Source organism: Glycine max, chromosome 5, assembly GCF_000004515.6.
Source record: "Glycine max cultivar Williams 82 chromosome 5, Glycine_max_v4.0, whole genome shotgun sequence".
Lineage (NCBI taxonomy): Eukaryota > Viridiplantae > Streptophyta > Magnoliopsida > Fabales > Fabaceae > Glycine > Glycine max.
The window spans coordinates 18465831-18484533 of record NC_038241.2 but is presented as its reverse complement, the minus strand read 5'-3'; the positions used below and the strand labels follow the sequence as shown (position 1 = coordinate 18484533).

The window sequence follows — 18703 nt, the reverse complement described above, 5'->3', positions numbered from 1 at the left end:
AATAATATTATTTTTCTCTTTTTCCCACTAGTTGTCAACTATTAACTAGTATTTTAGGTGTCTAAATATTATTCTGTTGTTTTGCATGATGGAGCGAGAGGGAAAGAGAGAGAATAAGAACAATACAACTAGACAAAGCAAACAAGATAGGAGTTCTTTAACTCGAGAGGTTGGGCTTAAACAGTTAATGTAGTTTACAGGATGTCTCCACAAAGAATATTTTCCCAGCGATGAGGAGTGAAATACATCACAAGCTGTGGTCGCCCAAACCTTAAAACTTTATTTAGATTCCATTTTCTGTTTCGCAACCCTCGCATATAAATACCAACCTACATGGACCAACATTTTCAGTATCAAACATCTATATACCTTCAATTCCCTCTTCCAACACTCCTCATTCTTCTCCATATTTCTCTTCCAAACACATATACATCATCTTAGTTCACATTACCTACCTATTAACTAACATGGAAAACTCTAGCCTCCGAAACATTGCCTTCGTTCTCTTTTTGTTTTTGATTTTGCACCACCAAGTTCTCTTTGTCCAAGGTAGGAACTTGAAGTGTCCGTTGTGCAAAGAGTGCTCCAAATCTCAAAAAAACACCATGAGTGTAGCTTCTTATGAGGTGCACCAAGAAGGGTTAAGACGCGTAGAATATGAAGTGGACGATTTTAGGCCAACAACGCCAGGCCATAGCCCTGGTGTTGGTCACTCCATCAACAATTAATTAACAAGCACTAACATTTCGTTTATTTGAAGCTAATTAGTTTTGATAGTCCATTCATGGATTTACTAGTTAAGGTGAAGAAGAAAAAAAATTGCAAAAAAAGAAAGAAAGAAAATGTTCGACTATGCATGCTTGGACTTGGGATTAACGATATTTAGCTGAAGTTGTACTTGGATTTTATTAAATGTTAGGGTAGCTTGCTGTGTATTTTCTTTTCTCTTGCATTAATTGTAGCTAGCTAGCCACTAATTGAAAAGAAAGAAAAAAAATTGAGAGAAGCAATAGTTGTACTTGTATCTCGTCTTTCACTTGATATTTTATTCAATGTATGCAGTTAGTTAATTGGTTGACCTTTTCTTCATATGTTTTGAACTCTAAAGAGGAGGGAGAGGAAGGATATTTTAGGATACAAATTCTATCAACCCCGATTTGGAATACTTATTTATGGTTAGGACAATGACTATCATAATGTCTTTTATTTATGATGATTATAACTATTATTAAATTTTGAGATCAAAGTGTTTTTCATTATGATTATTTATGTTGATAATATCTTTTATTGATGATAATTATGATAATAACGGTTGACACAGATAATAGTGACGTGTGTCTAACTAATATTTTAAGATTTAAATTCTGATTTTTGGTGTGAAATAAATCGTGTTAAAAGAAGAATACTTATTTTATGTTTGTTTATGGTCTCCGATAAAGATTATATTAGTCACTATTTTTTATGGGAATTAATTTGTGTCAATGCCATGGTGGGAAAAAAATAATTATAGATCAAATATATCTGAAGGTTTGTATAAGAAGTTATTTAATATTTACATGTCTCAAGAAAATAAAAGATTGACTTGATAATAAAAGGTGAAAGGAGGGAGAGATAAGTTGTAGAATATAACCTTCGCATTAACAAAAACTAAGAAATTAACCATTAACAACTAATATTTATCAATAAAAAAGTATATTTACATGTCTCATCATTTTCGGTGCTTCTGTAAAGTTTTATATTAGTGAGATTTGTATAAAGTTATAATATTGCGACAATTATGTTTAATCCGATTCTTATATTTTCATTGTGTTGTAACTCTAAATTTTAACTATAGAAAACGGAAATGATTAAATTAAATGCTTACATACGAATTTAAATGATATATATAAACTACAAATACATTATAACTTAGCTTATTTCAGGAAGAGAAGTCGTTGTCTTTAGTTTGGATCAATTTTAAAATAAAAATATTAATTTTAATAATAAAAATAATGTAAAATTTTATTTAGATTGGTTTTAAAAAAAATTAAACATTATTTAATTCAATCTCTTATGACTTGAATTTTTTTATTAGTAAATGAAATTTTATTCACAAGAAACAAGAACTAGTGATCTAATCCAAATACAAAATAGAGATTTCTTCGGATAAGGCAGAAACATTACAAACATTAATTGTAAGAGGTTTACACACCACTAAAAATAAGAAATTGATCTATTCAACTTTTTTTCCCTTCAATTTTTTGGATAAGCCAAAATTTATCCAATTTTGATATATTTAATTTTGATGAAAGGTAGCTAGCCTTTAATAAGTGAATGAGAAATGGAATCTGTTGGATCGAGTGGCTTCAGAATAATTAAGAAGGAGGGGTTGAATTAATTATGAACAAGACTAATTAAAAAAACTTATTCTTCTTAATGTTACTAGATTCAATTTGGCTTTACTACTAAGTTATGAGAAAGTAAGGAATCAAAACAATAACATAGACAAAAATAAAGCGTAAATAAAAAGTTCACAGCGGAAATTAAAGAGTGTAGGGAAGAAGGAAACAAACACAAGTTTTTATACTGGTTCAGCAACAACCCGTGCCTACACCCAGTCCCCAAGCAACCACCGATTCTTGAGATTTCCTTTAACCTTGTAAAATCCTTTACAAGCAAAGAGCCACGAAGGATGTACCCTTCCTTGTTCTCTTTGAAACACCAAGTGGATGTACGCTCCACTTGAACTGATCCACAAGAGATGTACCCTTTCTTATTCTCACTATTACAACCCAAGTAGATGTACGCTCTACTTGTACCACAAAGGATGTACGCTCCAATGTGTTAAGACAAAGAATTCTTAGGCGGTTAGTCCCTTGATTCTTTGTAAGGGGAAACAAAAGATATCTCAGGCGGTTAGTCCTTTGAAATCTTTTGTTCAGAGGGAGGAGGAAGAATCAAAAGAATTCTCAGGCGGTTAGTCCTTTGAATTCTTTTGGCAAGAGTGAGAAGGAAGAATCAAAAGAATTCTCATACGGTTAGTTCTTTGAATTCTTTTGGCAAGAGGAAGAAGGAAAAAAGAAGAAGAATAGCACAAGTTTTTGGCCAATGAACTTTTCTTGATAAAGAAAGTATTGAACAAAAACTCATAGAAAGATGTTGAGAATAATTGAATGAAATCAATTCTTGAATGAAAGGAATTTGTAAGTTCTCTCTATTAAAATTCGTGTCATGATCACATATTTATAGTCATTTGATAACTCAAGTTAAAGTTTGTGACTCTTGGCAATTTCTTTAAAACTAGTCACTTTAAAAGTTGTGACTCTTTTGAAAACTAGTCACTTTAAAAGTCGTGACTCTTTAAAAAATCTTTAGAAACTAGTCACTTTAAGAATTGTGACTTTCGGTAATTTATTTTTCAAAATAAGTCACTGGTAATTGATTACCATCATAGTGTAATCGATTACACATCAACAGATGTGACTCTTCATGTTTAAATTTAAAAATCAAAACGTTTAGAAACACAGGTAATCGATTACAAGTATTGTGTAATCGATTACACAAGTTTGAAACTATTTTATCACAAGTTGTGACTCTTGAAATTTGAAATCTAACATTTTACAACATTGGTAATCGATTACATGCTCATGGTAATCGATTACAGCTTTGTAAATCAGTTTGAAAAGAATGTTGGCTACTGGTAATCGATTAATTACTACCTTTTGGTAATCGATTACCAAAGAGTAAAACTCTTGGTAACAAAATTTTCTTTGAACAAAATTGTGCTATTCAATATTTTGAAAAACTCTTTTAATACTTATCTTAATTGAGTCTTCTCTTGAATCTTCACTTTGATCTTGATTCTTGAAACTTGCTTCGATTGAACCACTCTTTGATTTTTGAAACTTTCTTTGATTGAATGACTCTTTGATTCTTGAAACTTACTTGACTCTTGATTATTGACTTGAGTCTTTGGCATCATCAAAATAATCTTGGAAAACATTGCTTCCACAGAATCTGACAAGGGGTTGTAATTCTTCATTTATTTTTCTTATCCCAAAGGTGTAGGATATACAACATTTTGAAGAATTTAGATCAATATCTTTAGTTGGTATAGTTGGTATATATATGTATAAGATATTGGCTTAAATTATTTGAAATAGATAAAAAAAATTTGTTAGGGGGAGTTGTTGATTCTAGGCAAAGTGCATTATGGGGAGGGAGATACTTGTTGCATAGTGCAATTGTCGCAAATGAAGTGGTGGAGGAGGAGGCAAAGAGAAAAAAAATGTTAAGTCTTTAAAAGTAATTATGAAAAAACATATGACTCGTTGAATTGAGAGTTACTTCAATATTCACTAATAGAAAATAGATTTTTAACATTGGTTATTAAGGACTTTCAACATCAGTTATTAACCGATGTTAAAACTACCAATGTTAAAAGTATCAATGTTAACATCGGTTTTCAAAACCGATGTTAATCTAAACTACACAACAACGGTTTTCTAAAAAAAATAATGTTGTATAGTAAGAAATAACAAAAGAATATAAAATATATACAAACCAACATCGATTTTTAGAGAAAAATCAATGTTGTGGTTGACTGACAACATTGATTTTTCTAAAAACCGATGTTGTTTTCTACTCACCACAATCGGTTTTTAGAAAAAAAAATGATGTTGTTTTTTCGTAACCAACATCGATTTTTCTAAAAACCGGAATTATTTTTTTGGAATTTTTTTAAAATATCCTAACTGTTTTTTTAATTACCCCAAATTAACTTGCAAATTGAAAAGCAAAACCAATCTAGATAGTTTTCAAACAATTCAAATTTTGTCCATAATAATTGAATATTTACTATCAATTAAAAGAAATATATTAAAGTAATGAATGTCAAAACATAAAATCATTTGTAACCTAATCTAAATTAACATAACTCTACAATTCTAAAATTACTTAAACACCTAGTGTTTCATTTTTAACTTTTAGATAATATCTTGTTCACTGAATGTGAATTGCTTTCATTGTCTCTAGTTCCGATGGTCTTGGATCAGTAAAATACTATATGATATAATAAAACATAAGTTAATAAGTATAAATAATAATAATAATAATAAAAATTATAACAAATTGAATTAGTTTTGACATCCAATGCATTACGTAGTACCCGCACTCAGTGCTTTCTTTTTGCTTATTACACTGAATTGAAAAGAATATTAAGATATTCAAAGTTAACAAAACATTAGTGTATAGAGTAATAAAATTTAATTTTTAAGGCATCAAATATTGTTTAAATGACTTTAACTACATTCCATCTAGTATCAGCCTTGAACTTACTTTCTTGGCTATCGTTGAACCCCTTCAAAGCACTGATTAAGAGAAAGATGCATGTATATTGTATAATTAAAATATTGATGTCAAATACTAATCATAAAGTAAATGTATTATAAAATACAACTGACCTATTAATAATTCCTTTCTAGTTGTTAGGTCTATTGTTTAAGGAACAAAACCAAATGACAACATTGTTCTTAGGATATATAACGACCATATGCCAATGTGCATTTCATTGGAGAACATTAAGTTATTATGGTGCATACATTATTTAAATTGATTTGTTCAGTTTAACTTACCTATTCAAGTAGGCTCCTAGGTGAACAACTCTATATGAATTCTGCATCCATCTCTTAATATCAATCAAATTATGGACATCTTCTTATTCGAATTGCGATTGCCCATATCTCGGTATGAACTGTGGCTAGAGAAATCCATACACAGATGCATTCCCTGCTCAGAAACTTATCTCAGTCATATGCCTATTGTTGTTAAAATAAAGTAAATTATGTATGAATTTAAAATAATCAGTTAGCTAATATACAATAATGTAAAGTGACTTACAAAATCCACAAGTGTATAACAAAGATGTTGAGACATTGACCACTATGTGCTATTTCAGAAAGATCTTCTTGTTTTATGTACAAGGGGAAGTTATCATTATGCGCCCCAAACATGATAGCATCCCACGATACCTACAATGACTTGAGGAAAAGTTGTGGGATGGTCAATGTCATTAGGTATAGGGGATTGACATTAGGATCCGGCCTATCTATAGGTTTCCCCGGTCTCTCAGCTCCTTGTTTATCCTATACAATTAATAAACATAAGTGAATGACAGTCAACACTTTATAGGGTCACAAATCCTTTTTTAATAATTCTTTAAAACAACAAAATAAAATACTTGTTCTAAAAAAGTCTTTACAAGATGTGTCGACCAAGCAAGGAAGGTGTTAAGTGCATGTCCCACTAACTGAACCTCTTGAGCGGGTATAGGAACGCGAGCATCAACATCTCAAACTTCCTCAACATCGACCTTCACTTGATGCTGAAGGTGTTAAGTGCCTGTCCCACTGCCTGTCCCAAAGGGATGTTGTGGATGGTTGTTGACCCTTCATAAACTCTTCCAAGGGCAACCGGGTGGGAAGGATTCTCATCGACATATAACCCACATTTCTCTGAGTCACCCATGTTTGGGTCTTGTCCTGAGGGATCGACACAACTTTCCTTTGTGTTGACATGAGCAACAAAAGAGCCAACCTCAGACTCAAGAGGTAGTGTGAGTCCCTGTGATTTCACTAGAATTACATCTGGGGCTGCATCTAATAGTTAACAAATACATGTATTCATTAATTTAATCTACAATCTCTTCACTATACCACTAAAAGTGTTTAGCTTTATGTTTAAAGATGTCAAATCATGGTTTACATCAAAATTTCTCTCTTATAATTTTTGTTTAGAGAATAATTTTAAAATTGAAATAAAAATCCTAGCCAAAAACATTTATCAATGCACAAGCCAAAATAGTTCTATGTTTAATCATCCTTTATGATTAGAATTCATGTACATACTATCATTTGAACAAAATAGCATTAAGATTACCCTGATGCATGTAATATTGCATTAATATAGTAAATCCAACAAGAAGCAGTCTAGGAAAAAAATACACCAATAATTTCTAAAAAACTAAATTAGATTAGTCATCACTAAAATAATGAAACACTAAATCACAATACATGTATGATCTAATGGCCAACTTATATGATTAGTCAATATCCTAAGTTATATATAATTCAAATTTAATTATTTCACATAAACTCTACACTCAACACCTTGTCTCAACAAACCTACCCAAGAAGAAGAATTGATAAAAATAACAATAAAAATAAAAATAAAAAATGACCCAAGAACTTCCCCAAACGACGATGAGTTGAGTGATAAAATTCAACTGTCAGAATTATGAATAGCTTCCCCAAGGTTTTTTTTGAGTTTTACACTGACCTTGATATCAACAGATGGGATTGTCACACCTGCGACGATGAGATGATGAGTCATTTCATGACTAAAAACCAAAATGAAAGAGAGGTGATGGAGAAAACCAAAGTCACAAGCAAACCACACACCAAAACAAAAGGGAAGTTGCAGAGAACACTGGCCTTTCATGACTTCATCGCCACCACGGAGAGCTATGAGTGGGAGCAAGAACCAGAATGCGAGACTGAGAGATGTTGGGTCACCATGCCGCCGCAAAAAGTGCAAGAGTGGGAGTGAGAACGAGAATGCGAGAGCGAGAGATGTTGCGCCGCCATAGAGAGTGCGAGAGTGACAATGAGAATGAAAGCGCGAAAGTGACAGAAATGGGTGAGAGCTAAGGGTTAGAGTGCAAAGAGAGAGTGTGAGAAGATAGGAAGACACAATTAAATAAAAGAAGCACAACGTTGGTTTTCCAAAAAACTGATGTTAATGGGCTCACGTTAACATCAGTTTTTCAAAAAACCGACGTTAATGAGGTTATGTTAACATCGGTTTTCCATTCCAAAAACTGATGTTAACATGATGTAGTTAACATTGGTTTTTCAAAAAACTGATGTTATTGAGATCATGTTATTTACAAATATGCCATTGTGTTTTTGTTAACATCGGTTTTGATCAAAAACCGATGTTAATGTAGCCACATTAAATCTATATTTTGTAGTAGTGATTTGATAAAAGGATTAGCAGGTTTCCAAAAAGAGAAGTGAATTGGGTGGATTAGGAGTTGTTTGGTGAGTAGCAAGACATTGGTGGTTGTTAATGGAAGTCCTACTGGTGAATTTGGGGTGTCTATGGGCTTAAGACAATGAGATTCTCTTGAACTTTTCTTATACACTATAATGGCAGAAGGTTGGAGTAGATTGATGAGAGAAGCTATTGAGAAGATTTTCGCAAGTTTCAAAGGGAGGCATAGTGAAGCACAAGTAAAGTTGCTTCAATATGAAAATGATACTATCTTCATGGGGAGGATAATTTGTTTAATATGGTGGTCATCAAAAGCATATTAAGGTGTTTTGAGATAGTTTCCAGCTCAAGTTAACTTTTTCAAAAGTAACTAAGGGGCTATTGGTGTTGTGAGAGAGTTGATGAAAAGGTATGCTAATCTTTTAAATTGTAAATTGTTGGTCATTCTTTTTGTTTATTTAGGAGTCCCTATTGGTGAAAATTACCCTAGGTTAGATGCTACGTGGAAACTAGTTTTAGATAAATTTTATAAGAAGTTGACCCTTTGTAAACACAAGTTCATATCTTTTGTGGGTAGAGTTTGTCTCATGAATTTGGTGTTATCCTCTTTGCCTTTGTTCTTCCTTTCCTTTTTTTAAATTGCCTTGAAATGTAGGAAAATGGTTTGTTAGCATTAAAATAATTTTTTTGGTGGCGAGAAGGTCAAAGAAAGATCCGATTACTAGAAAATATGCATTCAACATCAGTTAAATATAAAATCGATGTCAACAAAAATATGGTGATATTTTTGTAAATAAAATGACTTTGTTAACATTGGTTTTGTCAAAAATGATGTTGTTTATTTCTCTTAACATTGGTTTTCTAAAAACCAATGTTGTTTAAATGCTCACTAACATTGGTTATGCTAAAAAATGATGTTGTTGGATGCACATTAAGAACGGTTCTTATAAAATCGATGTTTTTCTTTTTTTAAAACACTTCATCTCTTTGGCTATTACCGACGAACCTTCTTCTTGTACTTTGCAATCTCTTCGAGTTGAAGAAGATGGTGTCGACAATGTTGAGGAGTGACGCATGAAGCCTAAGGTTTGAGAGTGGTTGATGTGTTTGAAGAAGTTCAGGTGGCTCTACTACAACTTAACCAGCGTTGTAAGGGTGGCTTTGTCAATCTATTCTAATGGTTGCTATCATCAAGGCAGTGTTTGGACGGAAATGCAGGTACAGGGAGAGAACCCATGGTGACAAGCTTCCGAGGAAGGACAAAAATTGAACATCAAACAGGTTCTTTCACTTTCTTTCACTTGTGATAAATAATAGCACTGATGGAGAGTTAGAATTATGTTTGATTTATGGAGTAACAAAAATGAGTCTTCTTCTTCCCAATTTATTCTCATTTTTATTTTCATTTAGGTTTTCTAATCTTTTGGTCAATTTTCTCACTTTTCTTGTTCTATATTTTCTCATTCTATATTATGTACGTATTAAGGTCAATGATGAAAATGAAATTGAGGAAAAGATTACTACTTCTTCTTTGTTTGCAAGTCTTAAGTTATGTAGTGGTACTAATAGTTTTCCTCTCTCTATATATCTTCTTGATTTTTCAAGATGGTTCGACACATTGTGGTGCATTTGATGTCACTTTTATGGAATGCCTCCATTTATTGTATTTTGATTATTCCCCTTTAATTTTTTTTTATATGAAACCCATTCATAGACCTTGATTTTCTGCATTAGCTATGGAAACAAGGGAAATGACATGCTTTATAATTAGTACTAGTTTTCATACCCTAATTTCATCCGAGGACGATCGTTTGCCAACATTTGGATTCTTGCCGATCGAATTGAGCTGTGTTAGTCGGTGAATACGACTAACTTTTGTGTATAAAACTTGTATAAATTGTATTAAACTCTTCCAATTTATGGTTATTTTGTAGCATTATAAGTATTTTCTGTTAAGTATAGGTAATAAATACTTAGTACTTCCATTTTGTGTGTTTAATAATCATTTTCTCTCAGTTTCAGGTTAATTAGGCAAGCTTTGAAACGTGCTGTTTTTCACCTTCTCGCTAAGCCAATCTACCGGCTTAGCGAGCGTCCGTTGATGTGCCATCATTTTCTTCTATTTTCTAAACCCTTTTTGCACCATTTTAATTATTGATTGGTCTTAATTGTCAATTAATTAGGCAATTTTATTATTTGGGCTCATTTAGCTAATTTGATGTTTTTAATCTAATTTCAGGAATTAATGAAACATTGGGCTTAATCCGGATTTTGGTTGTGGACTTGAAGAGGGCAAATAAAGCAGCGCTTACCTTAGTTAATTTCTAATTAGGAAATTTCGCAATTTTATTTTATGTTGTTCAGTGTTTATTTCGTTTTGGGCCAGAGTATTGTAATAGGGCCCAGTGACTTTGAGTGACTCTTTTTAAATAGATGCCTTGGGATTCGTGCAGTGCATTCTATTCTGTTATGCTATTCATTATTCAGAGCTTTGCTTTAGGGTTTTCGTTTTTCTATTTTGATGCTTCTGAGTTCGTAATGCAATTTTACGTTTTCTGCTTCTAATTACAATTTCATTCTTGCTTCTTCTTCTACTCTCATTTACGTTTCTGTTCCATTTTACATTTTTGTTCGTTTACGTTTCTATTCATTTACGTTTCCGTTCATTTACGTTTCTGCTTCATGTTTCAATTGCGTTTTCTGTTTGAATCCATGGAAGGCTAGATTTTCTGGTGTTGTTTCCTTTTGAGGACGAAGCCCAACTCTCTTTGAGGTTTTGCTTGTAATGTGGTTTCCTGGCAGTTCTCCCTTCACCAGTATCCCAAATTCGTGAATATTAATCAGTGCACGCTTCGTGTTCGATTAATTGCCTCTGAGCCTAACTTGCGTTCATGCTTAATGGACGAAGGGCTAACTGGTGTATGTGGTGCCTAATCACGTATTGAAAACCCTAAGTTGATTTTCGCTTAGTAAATTGAAATAGGGTTGGATTAAGTGGTTGACTGTTAGGGACGAATTCTCCATAACCCAGGATAAGAGAATGGCTTCTGAATCAGAGGAAACAACCCGTTTTTCATATTAGTAGTTTCGTATTCCAGTTTACTTGTTCTGCTCTTTAATCACAAAACAAACAAACCCCCCCCCCATCGTTACTGTTACTGCAAGTATATTATGAACATTTGGCTTGTCACTACTCGTTGGGAAACGACCTAGGATCACTTCCTAGTTACTGCATTTTCATGTTTATTTGATTCGGGTACGGCCTCGATCAAATTTGGCGCCGTTGCTGGGGAGCAGTGTCCAAAGGTTCATAATAGATAGCTAGTGTTGTGTGTTTAATCCTTTCGTGTTTTATGTTTAATTGTTAGTATTGTGTTAGTATGTGTGTTAGTGTTGTTTAGTGTCCTGGTATTTTGTTTGATGTGTGTTCTGTTTCAGTTTTCCCATTAAGCGTTTCCCCTGTTTCAGTCTTGTGTCTTTTGCTGTGAAGATTGTGCTTGAAAACAGAGTAGTAGTAGAAATCAGCTTGCGGCAAAAACAGAGTAGTAGTAGAAATCAATTAGAGACGGATTTTAGCGACCACCCATGCTGAATTATTTGAGATTTTTTGTTTTAGTAGCTAGGGTTGTTATTTTTGGCTGAATTTTTTTGTGGTAACTTCTTTTAATCCATATTTTGTGGGAAAAATAGCTAGAGCCTTTAGTTTGGTCAGATTTGAAAGTTCCAAAAAACTAGCAAATTTTGTGTTTGTCAAAACTTCAAACGGCCATAACTTTTGCTCTGGTTATCAGAATCGCAATTATTATATATGCATTTGGGGTAGAAAAAAATTCCTACGCCGTGGGAGCCGGCCATAGGCCGGCTGAGGTCTCCATCGTCCAAAAAAAGCGATTCTGTCAAAAGTTTTTTATTTTTCAAGTTTTATTCACTTATTTTTCTTAACTTACCATTTTTAGCTTTCATAGTTAGACTTTGAATTTTTGTCTGAATTTTTTTGTGCTATCTTCTCATCATTTTATAAGGTTGCTCACAAAATTTCAAGTCATTTGGATATCATTTGAGAGTAGCTGTAGTTCAAACCTACACCTTTATTTACATGACAAGGCAACTAGTTGTGTGCATGCTGAATGTAGTGTATGACTAGAGGCAATCCATCTGACTTACAACCCTTTGATCCTGAGATAGATAGGACATTTCATAGATTAGTTAGGCATCATTTTATACCTTTTGATCATTCTGAGCATTCCATTACTGGTGAATCTGTGCATTCTGTTATTGGTGATTTTGAACATCCTGATCTTGAGCATTATAATTTTGAGCATTCTGATTCTGAGCATTCTGATTTTGCACATTCTGAGAACATGACACAACCTCCACCCCGTGAGAGGAGTCTAAGGGAAATGGCTGCACCTGATTTCACCTACGAAAGCTTGTGCATCCAATACCCTGATGAGGATGTCCCATATGTTCTTAAAACTGGACTGATTCATTTGCTTCCAAAGTTTCATGGCCTTGCAGGTGAAGACCCGCACAAACATTTGAAAGAATTTCACATTGTCTTCTCCACCATGAAACCCCTAGATGTCCAAGAGGATCACATATTTCTGAAGGCTTTTCCTCATTCATTAGAGGGAGTGGCAAAGGACTGGCTGTATTACCTTGCTCCAAGGTCCATCACGAGTTGGGATGACCTTAAGAGAGTATTCTTAGAAAAAATTTTCCCTGCTTCCAGGACCACAACCATCAGGAAGGATATCTCAGGTATTAGACAACTCAGTGGAGAGAGCCTGTATGAGTACTGGGAGAGATTTAAGAAACTATGTGCCAGTTGCCCCCACCATCAGATTTCAGAACAGCTTCTTCTCCAATATTTTTATGAAGGACTCAGTAATATGGAGAGAAGTATGATAGATGCTGCCAGTGGTGGAGCCCTTGGAAACATGACTCCTACTGAAGCCAGGAATTTAATTGAGAAGATGGCTTCCAACTCGCAGCAGTTTAGCGCCAGAAATGATGCCATAGTCATTAGAGGAGTGCATGAGGTAGCTACAAACCCATCTGCATCATCTGAAACTAAGAAGCTTGAAGGCAAACTGGATGCATTGGTTAACTTGGTAACCCAGCTGGCCTTGAATCAGAAATCTGTACCTGTTGCAAAGGTTTGTGGTTTGTGCTCCTCTGCTGACCACCATACAGACCTTTGCCCTTCCATGCAGCAACCTGGAGCAATTGAGCCGCCTGAAGCTTATGCTGCAAATATTTACAATAGACCTCTTCAACCTCAGCAGCAAAATCAACCACAGCAGAACAATTACGACCTTTCCAGCAATAGATACAACCCTGGATGGAGGAATCACCCTAACCTCAGATGGTCCAACCCTCAGCAACAACAATAGCAGCCTGCTCCTTCCTTCCAAAATGTTGCTGGCCCAAGCAGACCATACATTCCTCCACCAATCCAACAACAGCAACAACCCCAGAAACAACCAACAGTTGAGGCCCCTCCACAACCTTTCCTCGAAGAACTTGTGAGGCAAATGACTATGCAGAACATGCAGTTTCAGTAAGAGACCAGAGCCTCCATTCAGAGCTTAACCAATCAGATGGGACAATTAGCTACCCAATTGAATCAACAACAGTCCCAGAATTCTGACAAGCTGCCTTCTCAAGCTGTCCAAAATCCCAAAAATGTCAGTGCCATTTCATTGAGGTCGGGAAACCAGTGTCAAGGACCTCAACCCGTAGCACCTTCCTCATCTGCAAATGAACCTGCCAAACTTCACTCTATTCCAGAAAAAGGTGATGACAAAAATTTACCTAACAATTTTTGTGCAGGTGAATCTTCTTCCACAGGTAATTCTGATTTGCAGAAGCAGCACATTCCCCCTCTTCCATTCCCTCCAAGAGCAGTTTCCAACAAAAAAAATGGAAGAGGCAGAGAAAGAGATCTTGGAAACGTTTAGAAAAGTAGAGGTAAACATACCTCTGTTGGATGCAATAAAGCAAATTCCAAGATATGCCAAATTCTTGAAGGAGCTGTGCACTAATAAGCGGAAGCTTAAAGGAAGTGAACGAATTAGCATGGGCAGAAATGTCTCCGCATTGATTGGTAAATCTGTTCCTCAAATTCCTGAAAAATGCAAAGATCCAGGTACATTCAGCATACCTTGTATCATAGGGAATAGTAAGTTTGACAATGCCATGCTAGATTTAGGAGCTTCTGTTAGTGTTATGCCTCTGTCTATTTTTAATTCTCTATCTCTAGTCCCCTTGCAGTCAACTGATGTGGTAATTCATTTAGCTAATAGAAGTGTTGCCTACCCTGTTGGTTTCATAGAAGATGTCTTAGTTAGAGTTGGTGAACTGATTTTCCATGTTGATTTTTATATTTTGAATATGGAAGATGGATTTTCTCAAGGATCAGTTCCCATCATTCTAGGCAGACCCTTTATGAAAACTGCTAGAACTAAGATGGATGTTTATGCAGGCACACTGTCTATGGAATTTGGTGACATAACTGTTCATTTTAATATTCTGGATGCTATGAAATACCCATCTGAAGATCTTTCTGTATTTCGTGCTGAAATAATTGACCATGTTGTTGATGAATACATGACTGATCTTTATTCTAATCTGCATGCCTCTCACTCTTCATGCATTGAGTCTGAAATTGTACTTGATCATATGTCTGAATTTGATGCTGAGAGTGAATCTGAGAGTGATATTGATTGCATTGTTAGTGCTTAGCTTTACTGAGTTTTAAAAGATTGGCTAACATTTTGTTAAAACATAAGCACTTAGACAATGAAGGAAAGCTGGAGTTGCTGCACATGATGTCCAACGTTATGTCAAGGAATAAGATCGGGCTGCACAATGCACAAGGCAAGATAAAATGTCAAATGAAGAATTGAAGCTGTAGGATCCACGATGTCGGATACAATGTCCAGGACATCCTGCCCGAAAATACTGGAGTTGCTGCACAATGCACAAGGCAAGATAAAAGTCAAATGATCCACGATGTCGGATACAATGTCCAGGACATCTGGCCCGAAAATACTGGACACATAAATCTGTTATATCTTTAACAGATTATTGTGCAGTTAGCAACAGATTAGACGATCTATCTTTAGGAACGAATTAAAAGATAATTAAAGTTCGAATTACAAACTTGAATAGTTCGTTCAGGGATTAAAGATTAAAGATAAAAACTAAAAGATCAAACGTTATCTTTTAGTTCTTTAAGTGCAGATTTTTCAGGAGAATGATAGATCTCATCCAGTGCAAGTTGTTGCAGCCCAGATACGCACACTGCTATATAAACATGAAGGCTGCACGAGTTCTGTACCAAGTCCGGGATTGAAGAGTTATTTTGTGAGTTTTGGGACTTGAGTGTTTTGTGAGCCACCTTGATGTTACCCTAACATCAAGTGTTGGACCTGAGTTTGTAGAGTTGATCTCTATAGTTTGTGTAGAGTTGATCTCTTTTGTTCAGAGAGCAATCTCTGGTGTGTCTTTGATTTATTTGTAAACACGGGAGAGTGATTGAGAGGGAGTGAGAGGGGTTCTCATATCTAAGAGTGGCTCTTAGGTAGAGATTGCACGGGTAGTGGCTAGGTGAGAAGGTTGTAAACAGTGGCTGTTAGATCTTCGAACTAACACTATTTTAGTGGATTTCCTCCCTGGCTTGGTAGCCCCCAGATGTAGGTGACGTTGCACCGAACTGGGTTAACAATTCTCTTGTGTTATTTACTTGTTTAATCTGTTCATACTCTCAAATATAATCTGCATGTTCTGAAGCGTGATGTCGTGACATCCGGTACGACATCTGGCATTGGTATCAGAATTTCAATTGGTATCAGAGCGGGCACTCTAAATCACTGAGTGAGATCTAGGGAGATAAATTCTGATGAACATGGAGAAAGAAGGAGGACCAGTAAACAGACCACCCATTCTGGATGGAACCAACTATGAATATTGGAAAGCAAGGATGGTGGCCTTCCTCAAATCACTGGATAGCAGAACCTGGAAAGCTGTCATCAAAGGCTGGGAACATCCCAAGATGCTGGACACAGAAGGAAAGCTCACTAATGAATTGAAGCCAGAAGAAGACTGGACAAAAGAAGAAGACGAATTGGCACTTGGAAACTCCAAAGCCTTGAATGCTCTATTCAATGGAGTTGACAAGAATATCTTCAGACTGATCAACACATGCACAGTGGCCAAGGATGCATGGGAGATCCTGAAAACCACTCATGAAGGAACCTCCAAAGTGAAGATGTCCAGATTGCAACTATTGGCTACAAAATTCGAAAATCTGAAGATGAAGGAGGAAGAGTGTATTCATGACTTCCACATGAACATTCTTGAAATTGCCAATGCTTGCACTGCCTTGGGAGAAAGGATGACAGATGAAAAGCTGGTGAGAAAGATCCTCAGATCTTTGCCTAAGAGATTTGACATGAAAGTCACTGCAATAGAGGAGGCCCAAGACATTTGCAACATGAGAGTAGATGAACTCATTGGTTCCCTTCAAACCTTTGAGCTAGGACTCTCGGATAGGACTGAAAAGAAGAGCAAGAATCTGGCTTTCGTGTCCAATGATGAAGGAGAAGAAGATGAGTATGACCTGGATACTGATGAAGGGCTGACTAACGCAGTTGTGCTCCTTGGAAAACAGGTCAACAAAGTGCTGCACAGAATGGACAGGAGGCAGAAACCACATGTCCGGAACATCCCTTTCGACATCAGGAAAGGTAGTGAATACCAGAAAAGGTCAGATGAAAAGCCCAGTCACAGCAAAGGAATTCAATGCCGTGGGTGTGAAGGCTTTGGACACATCAAAGCTGAATGTCCCACTCATCTCAAGAAGCAGAGGAAATGACTTTCTGTATGTCGGTCTGATGATACAGAGAGTGAACAAGAAAGTGATTCTGACAGAGATGTGAATGCACTCACTGGGAGATTTGAATTTGCTGAAAATTCAAGCGATACAGATAGTGAAATCACTTTTGATGAGCTTGCTATATCCTATAGAGAACTATGCATCAAAAGTGAGAAGATTCTTCAGCAAGAAGCACAACTGAAGAAGGTCATTGCAAATCTGGAGGCTGAGAAGGAGGCACATGAAGAGGAAATCTCTGAACTTAAAGGAGAAATTGGTTTTCTGAACTCTAAACTGGAAAACATGACAAAATCAATAAAGATGCTGAATAAAGGCTCAGATATGCTTGATGAGGTGCTACAGCTTGGGAAGAATGTTGGAAACCAGAGAGGACTTGGATTTAATCATAAATCTGCTGGCAGAACAACCATGACAGAATTTGTTTCTGCCAAAAACAGCACTGGAGCCACGATGTCACAACATCGGTCTCGACATCATGGAACGCAGCAGAAAAAGAGCAAAAGAAAGAAGTGGAGGTGTCACTACTGTGGCAAGTATGGTCACATAAAGCCCTTTTGCTATCATTTACATGGCCATCCACATCATGGAACTCAAAGTAGCAGCAGTGGAAGGAAGATGATGTGGGTTCCAAAACACAAGACTGTTAGTCTTGTTGTTCATACTTCACTTAGAGCATCAGCTAAGGAAGACTGGTACCTAGATAGCGGCTGTTCCAGACACATGACAGGAGTTAAAGAATTCCTGGTGAACATTGAACCTTGCTCCTCTAGCTATGTGACATTTGGAGATGGCTCTAAAGGAAAGATCACTGGAATGGGAAAGCTAGTCCATGATGGACTTCCTAGTCTAAACAAAGTACTGCTGGTGAAGGGACTGACTGCAAACTTGATCAGCATCAGTCAGTTGTGTGATGAAGGATTCAATGTAAACTTCACAAAGTCAGAATGCTTGGTGACAAATGAGAAGAGTGAAGTTCTAATGAAGGGCAGCAGATCAAAGGACAACTGTTACCTATGGACACCTCAAGAAACCAGTTACTCCTCCACATGTCTATTCTCCAAAGAAGATGAAGTCAAAATATGGCATCAAAGATTTGGACATCTGCACTTAAGAGGCATGAAGAAAATCATTGACAAAGGTGCTGTTAGAGGCATTCCCAATCTGAAAATAGAAGAAGGCAGAATCTGTGGTGAATGTCAGATTGGAAAGCAAGTCAAGACGTCCCACCAGAAGCTTCAACATCAGACCACTTCCAGGGTGCTGGAACTACTTCACATGGACTTGATGGGGCCGATGCAAGTTGAAAGCCTTGGAGGAAAGAGGTATGCCTATGTTGTTGTGGATGATTTCTCCAGATTTACCTGGGTCAACTTTATCAAAGAGAAATCAGACACCTTTGAAGTATTCAAGGAGTTGAGTCTAAGACTTCAAAGAGAAAAAGACTGTGTCATCAAGAGAATCAGGAGTGACCATGGCAGAGAGTTTGAAAACAGCAAGTTTACTGAATACTGCACATCTGAAGGCATCACTCATGAGTTCTCTGCAGCCATTACACCACAACAAAATGGCATAGTTGAAAGGAAAAACAGGACTTTGCAAGAAGCTGCTAGGGTCATGCTTCATGCCAAAGAACTTCCCTATAATCTCTGGGCTGAAGCCATGAACACAGCATGCTACATCCACAACAGAGTCACACTTAGAAGAGGGACTCCAACCACACTGTATGAAATCTGGAAAGGGAGGAAGCCAACTGTCAAGCACTTCCACATC

At 35.9% G+C, this 18703-nt stretch overlaps 1 non-coding gene across 1 annotated transcript; it reads right to left on the bottom strand.

Annotated features, from left to right (window-relative positions):
- Nucleotides 1-12770: 12770 nt before the first annotated feature.
- Nucleotides 12771-12877, bottom strand: LOC113001778 (small nucleolar RNA R71). Its single transcript, XR_003267264.1, has one exon. It is a non-coding gene; the product is annotated as a small nucleolar RNA R71 (small nucleolar RNA).
- Nucleotides 12878-18703: the final 5826 nt, after the last annotated feature.